The sequence below is a fragment of the Salvelinus fontinalis genome, chromosome 36 (genome assembly GCF_029448725.1).
Source record: "Salvelinus fontinalis isolate EN_2023a chromosome 36, ASM2944872v1, whole genome shotgun sequence".
Taxonomy (NCBI): domain Eukaryota; kingdom Metazoa; phylum Chordata; class Actinopteri; order Salmoniformes; family Salmonidae; genus Salvelinus; species Salvelinus fontinalis.
The window spans coordinates 27,495,451-27,501,450 of record NC_074700.1 but is presented as its reverse complement, the minus strand read 5'-3'; positions in this window follow the sequence as shown (position 1 = coordinate 27,501,450).

Genomic DNA, 6,000 nt, shown 5'->3' with positions numbered 1-6,000 from the left:
GGACTGTAGGTGGAGGTAAAGAGGTATGTGACTGTAGGTGGAGGTAAAGGAGGTATGTGACTGTAGGTGGAGGTAAAGAGGTATGGGACTGTAGGTGGAGGTAAAGAGGTATGGGACTGTAGGTGGAGGTATGTGACTGTAGGTGGAGGTATAGAGGTAAAGAGGTATGTGACTGTAGGTGGAGGTAAAGAGGTACAGTGGGGCAAAAAAGTATTTAGTCAGCCACCAATTGTGCAAGTTCTCCCACTTAAAAAGATGAGAGAGGCCTGTAATTTTCATCATAGGTACACTTCAACTATGACAGACAAAATGAGAAAAGAAAATCCAGAAAATCACATTGTAGGATTTTTAATGAATTTATTTGCAAATTATGGAGGAAAATAAGTATTTGGTCAATAACAAAAGTTTATCTCAATACTTTGTTATATACCCTTTGTTGGCAATGACAGAGGTCAAACGTTTTCTGTAAGTCTTCACAAGGTTTTCACACACTGTTGCTGGTATTTTGGCCCATTCCTCCATGCAGATCTCCTCTAGAGCAGTGATGTTTTGGGGCTGTTGCTGGGCAACATGGACTGTCAACTCCCTCCAAAGATTTTCTATGAGGTTGAGATCTGGAGACTGGCTAAGCCACTCCAGGACCTTGAAATGCTTCTTACGAAGCCACTCCTTCGTTGCCCGGGCGGTGTGTTTGGGATCATTGTCATGCTGAAAGACCCAGCCACGTTTCATCTTCAATGCCCTTGCTGATGGAAGGAGGTTTTCACTCAAAATCTCAAGATACATGGCCCCATTCATTCTTTCCTTTACACGGATCAGTCGTCCTGGTCCCTTTGCAGAAAAACAGCCCCAAAGCATGATGTTTCCACCCCCATGCTTCACAGTAGGTATGGTGTTCTTTGGATGCAACTCAGCATTCTTTGTCCTCCAAACACGACGAGTTGAGTTTTACCAAAAAGTTATATTTTGGTTTCATCTGACCATATGACATTCTCCCAATCTTCTTCTGGATCATCCAAATGCTCGCTAGCAAACTTCAGACGGGCCTGGACATGTACTGGCTTAAGCAGGGGGACACGTCTGGCACTGCAGGATTTGAGTCCCTGGCGGCGTAGTGTGTTACTGATGGTAGGCTTTGTTACTTTGGTCCCAGCTCTCTGCATGTCATTCACTAGGTCCCCCCGTGTGGTTCTGGGATTTTTGCTCACCGTTCTTGTGATAATTTTGACCCCAAGGGGTGAGATCTTGCGTGGAGCCCCAGATCGAGGGAGATTATCAGTGGTCTTGTATGTCTTCCATTTCCTAATAATTGCTCCCACAGTTGATTTCTTCAAACCAAGCTGCTTACCTATTGCAGATTCAGTCTTCCCAGCCTGGTGCAGGTCTACAATTTTGTTTCTGGTGTCCTTTGACAGCTCTTTGGTCTTGGCCATAGTGGAGTTTGGAGTGTGACTGTTTGAGGTTGTGGACAGGTGTCTTTTATACTGATAACAAGTTCAAACAGGTGCCATTAATACAGGTAACGAGTGGAGGACAGAGGAGCCTCTTAAAGAAGAAGTTACAGGTCTGTGAGAGCCAGAAATCTTGCTTGTTTGTAGGTGACCAAATACTTATTTTCCACCATAATTTGCAAATAAATTCATTAAAAATCCTACAATGTGATTTTCTGGATTTTTTTTTCTCATTTTGTCTGTCATAGTTGAAGTGTACCTATGACGAAAATTACAGGCCTCTCTCATCGTTTTAAGTGGGAGAACTTGCACAATTGGTGGCTGACTAAATACTTTTTTGCCCCACTGTATGTGACTGTAGGTGGAGGTAAAGAGGTATGTGACTGTAGGTGGAGGTAAAGGAGGTATGTGACTGTAGGTGGAGGTAAAGAGGTATGGGACTGTAGGTGGAGGTAAAGAGGTATGGGACTGTAGGTGGAGGTAAAGAGGTATGGGACTGTAGGTGGAGGTAAAGAGGTATGTGACTGTAGGTGGAGGTAAAGAGGTATGGGACTGTAGGTGGAGGTAAAGAGGTATGGGACTGTAGGTGGAGGTAAAGAGGTATGGGACTGTAGGTGGAGGTAAAGAGGTATGGGACTGTAGGTGGAGGTAAAGAGGTATGGGACTGTAGGTGGAGGTAAAGAGGTATGGGACTGTAGGTGGAGGTAAAGAGGTATGGGACTGTAGGTGGAGGTAAAGAGGTATGGGACTGTAGGTGGAGGTAAAGAGGTATGGGACTGTAGGTGGAGGTAAAGAGGTATGTGACTGTAGGTGGAGGTAAAGAGGTATGTGACTGGAGGTGGAGGTAAAGAGGTATGTGACTGTAGGCGGAGGTAAAGAGGTATGTGACTGTAGGTGGAGGTAAAGAGGTATGGGACTGTAGGTGGAGGTAAAGAGGTATGGGACTGTAGGTGGAGGTAAAGAGGTATGGGACTGTAGGTGGAGGTAAAGAGGTATGTGACTGTAGGTGGAGGTAAAGAGGTATGGGACTGTAGGTGGAGGTAAAGAGGTATGGGACTGTAGGTGGAGGTAAAGAGGTATGGGACTGTAGGTGGAGGTAAAGAGGTATGAGACTGTAGGTGGAGGTAAAGAGGTATGAGACTGTAGGTGGAGGTAAAGAGGTATGTGACTGTAGGTGGAGGTAAAGAGGTATGTGACTGTAGGTGGAGGTAAAGAGGTATGTGACTGTAGGTGGAGGTAAAGAGGTATGGGACTGTAGGTGGAGGTAAAGAGGTATGGGACTGTAGGCGGAGGTATAGAGGTATGTGACTGTAGGCGGAGGTAAAGAGGTATGGGACTGTAGGTGGAGGTAAAGAGGTATGGGACTGTAGGTGGAGGTAAAGAGGTATGTGACTGTAGGTGGAGGTAAAGAGGTATGTGACTGTAGGTGGAGGTAAAGAGGTATGGGACTGTAGGTGGAGGTATAGAGGTATGTGACTGTAGGTGGAGGTATAGAGGTATGTGACTGTAGGTGGAGGTAAAGAGGTATGAGCCCCCTACTTACCTATCTTAGCACCACCTGGCGTGCTAACCAAAATACAGGGGAGGGTCCGCCCAGGTCTTACCTTGTGTGCATAGACAGAGTACATTCTACGGGTATATGTAAGCCCGCAGGCCTCTTGCCTAAGCACTCCCAAAGTGCCTTCCCCTTCGGGAACAAATGAAACAGAATACAAACTTAGAGTGAACAATTTCGATAATCAAAAACACTGAGTCCTATTGGCACACACATACCTCAGATGGACCTGCTACAAAATAATTTACACAACACTATTACAGACCAACAACAAAACACAGGACATACCAAGAAGCTCTCTCTCCTAACAAAGGAACACTGGCTTTTCAAGCTGCAGAAGGAGTCGGTAATTGAAACTCTCCTGGCGAGAGGGCGGGGTCAGAGCTACAATCATCAATGGGGCCGACCAATCAGCTGCTTGGAATCCAGGAAGCCATTTCCTGAAACGCACACATACACAAAAACTACAAACCCAAAACACAGAAACAGAGGAACGTAACAACTGATCATATAAAATAAATGTTGTTGACTAGCTAGATAGGCGTGAGCAGTATGGCAGAAATGACTGGGGGCTGTAGGGGGAACCTGGAATGGAGTATTTAGAAGATACTCAAGGCCCTGGGGGCTGTAGGGGAACCTGGAATGGAGCATTTAGAAGATACTCAAGGCCCTGGGGGCTGTAGGGGAAACCTGGAATGGAGTATTTAGAAGATATTCAAGGCCCTGGGGGCTGTAGGGGAAACCTGGAATGGAGCATTTAGAAGATACTCAAGGCCCTGGGGGCTGTAGGGGAAACCTGGAATGGATTATTTAGAAGATACTCAAGGCCCTGGGGGCTGTAGGGGAAACCTGGAATGGAGTATTTAGAAGATACTCAAGGCCCTGGGGGCTGTAGGGGGAACCCTGGAATGGAGTATTTAGAAGATACTCAAGGTCCTGGGGGCTGTAGGGGAAACCTGGAATGGAGTATTTAGAAGATACTCAAGGCCCTGGGGGCTGTAGGGGAAACCTGGAATGGAGCATTTAGAAGATATTCAAGGCCCTGGGGGCTGTAGGGGAAACCTGGAATGGAGCATTTAGAAGATACTCAAGGCCCTGGGGGCTGTAGGGGAAACCTGGAATGGATTATTTAGAAGATACTCAAGGCCCTGGGGGCTGTAGGGGGAACCCTGGAATGGAGTATTTAGAAGATACTCAAGGTCCTGGGGGCTGTAGGGGAAACCTGGAATGGAGTATTTAGAAGATACTCAAGGCCCTGGGGGCTGTAGGGGAAACCTGGAATGGAGTATTTAGAAGATACATAAAGGGAAGTGAAGGAAATTAAAAACTGAGTGGTTGTGATGTCATTCAGAACAGATTAAAAAACAGGCAACATGATTGAGGTTATCAGTTATTTAATTCTATATGCTACAAAGACAAAAGCAATATCTTACCAGGATGATTCATAGAAAAATAATGGTTTTGCACAACAACCACAATAAAACAAAAGGCCTAAATTAGGTATGTTTAACTTCTAATTGGTCCCAGTCCCGGATCCGGGAGCACCCCCCACAGTAAAAAAGCTGACTAGCATAGCCTAGCATAGCGTCACAAGTAAATACTAGCATCTAAATATCATTAAATCACAAGTCCAAGACACCAGATGAAAGATACACATCTTGTGAATCCAGCCATCATTTCTGATTTTTAAAATGTTTTACAGGGAAGACACAATATGTAAATCTATTAGCTAACCACGATAGCAAAAGACAACTTTTTTTTCCCACCATTTTTTTCCTGCATAGGTAGCTATCACAATTTCGACCAAATAAAGATATATATAGCCACTAACCAAGAAACAACTTCATCAGATGACAGTCTGTGTCACGTTCCTGACCTATTTTCTGTTGTTTTGTATGTGTTAGTCGGTCAGGGCGTGAGTGTGGGTGGGCATTTCTATGTTTTGTGTTTCTATGTTTAGGTCTTGTAATCAGCCTTATATGGTTCTCAATCAGAGACAGGTGTTTGACGTTTTCCTCTGATTGAGAACCATATATAGGTTGGCTGTTCACACTGTTTGTTTGTGGGTGGTTGTCTCCTGTGTCTTTCGTGTCTGTGTATGTGCACCACACGGGACTGTTTTGGCTGTTCATTCGTTTGATGTAGTCTGTTCCTGTCCGTGAGTTCTGCGTGTAGTTATGTAAGTTCCATGTTCAGGTTTCGTCTACGTCGTTTTCTTATTTTGTAATTTTCCAAGTGTTTTCGTGTTCGTCTTTGTATTTCAAATAAATTCATTTATGTCTACATACCTCGCTGCGTGTTGGTCCGACCCATGCTCCTCCTCGTCCGAGGAGGAGGCAGATTTAGAACGCCGTTACAGTCTGATAACATATTTATTGTATAGCATATGTTTTTTTAGAAAAATGTGCATATTTCAGGTATAAATCACAGTTCTACGAAGCAGCTGCAATCTGAAATAGTGCCGAAGCAGCCAGAATAATTACAGAGACCAACGTCAAATACCGAAATACTCATCATAAAACATTTCTGAAAAATACACAGCGTACAGCAAATGAAAGACCAACATCTTGTGAATCCAGCCAATATTTCAGATTTTTTAAGTGTTTTACAGCGAAAACACAATTTAGCATTATATTAGTTTACCACAATAGCCGGAAACACAAGCCGTTTACCAGTAGCAAAGGTTAGCGATCGTAACAATCCAGCAAAAGATATATAATTTTTGACTAACCTTGATATACTTCATCAGATGACAGTCCTGTAACATCATATAACACAATGCATATAGGTTTTGTTCGAAAATGTGCATATTTAGCAGCACAAATCGTGGTTATACAATGTGATTAGTAGCAACATTTCAGGCAATCTGGCCGGCGCCATCTTGGAGAGGCACCTAATCTAATCGATAACTAATCGTAAACTTGACTAAAAAATACAGGTTGGACAGCAAATGAAAGACACATTAGTTCTTAATGCAACCGCTGTGTTAGATTT